Below are 841 nucleotides of genomic sequence, written 5' to 3'. Positions count from 1 at the left end.
CCGCCCCGCCCTCAGGCCCCAGTTCACTCCGCACCACGCAACCTAACCCGCGGCCACCGCTCGGACGCAGCGATTGGCACAGGACTCGGAGGGAGGCCGAACTTTCCCTCTCCGTCCCTCGCCTCCCGAACGACTCCACCAATTGGAAGTTCCGCTCTCACCGGGGACCTGGGCCCGGCGTTGACTGGCTGCCGCGTCGGTCGCTCCGAAAGCTTTTGTTGGGAATTCTAGCAAGACTGGTTGAGGCGGCGGATCCCCACCCGCCTTTCCTGGGAAACCACGTAGAGGCTGGGCCGGGGCGCGCGCGTGGGGACCCTCCCCGGTCCTTGCGGATCCAGTGCGCCGAGTGGGACGCGCCCCGGGGGTCGTGTCTCGGACACCCGGCGGAGAATCCCGTTTCGCCTTTTAATAATTCCACATACCGACCTCTGTTCTTCACACTTTGAACTCACTGGTGGAGGCCGCCCAGGTTGCCGGCTCTCTCCCCCAGATCCTTCTGCTTCTCTTTAGGAGAACTAAGTAAGTATGAGCGGGAGGGGGTCATAGTTGTGACTGCCTCGTGGGGTTGTGGGGGAATACAAGCGAGTTGGGATAAAGCGTTGGTTATATTAACTAACTGGCTGGCACTAACGAGGTTCAATCCTATGCAGCAGCTGTTTTTGTTGATGCAAAACGGTCCGAATCAAAGCATTTCTCACTTTGTGCTCTCTGGTTTCTGTTTTCGAACCATATACGTGTATTATTTGTTTTTTAAATGTTATCAAAGGTTATGACGGGATGTGTATGTGTTGGGGAGGGAGGAGCATAACTCTCTGGGTTTTGTTGTTGTTGTTAATCCTCC

The sequence above is a fragment of the Myotis brandtii genome, unplaced genomic scaffold (assembly GCF_000412655.1).
Source record: "Myotis brandtii unplaced genomic scaffold, ASM41265v1 scaffold303, whole genome shotgun sequence".
Lineage (NCBI taxonomy): Eukaryota > Metazoa > Chordata > Mammalia > Chiroptera > Vespertilionidae > Myotis > Myotis brandtii.
The sequence above is the reverse complement of the archived record's forward strand: the minus strand, read 5'-3'. Positions refer to the sequence as shown.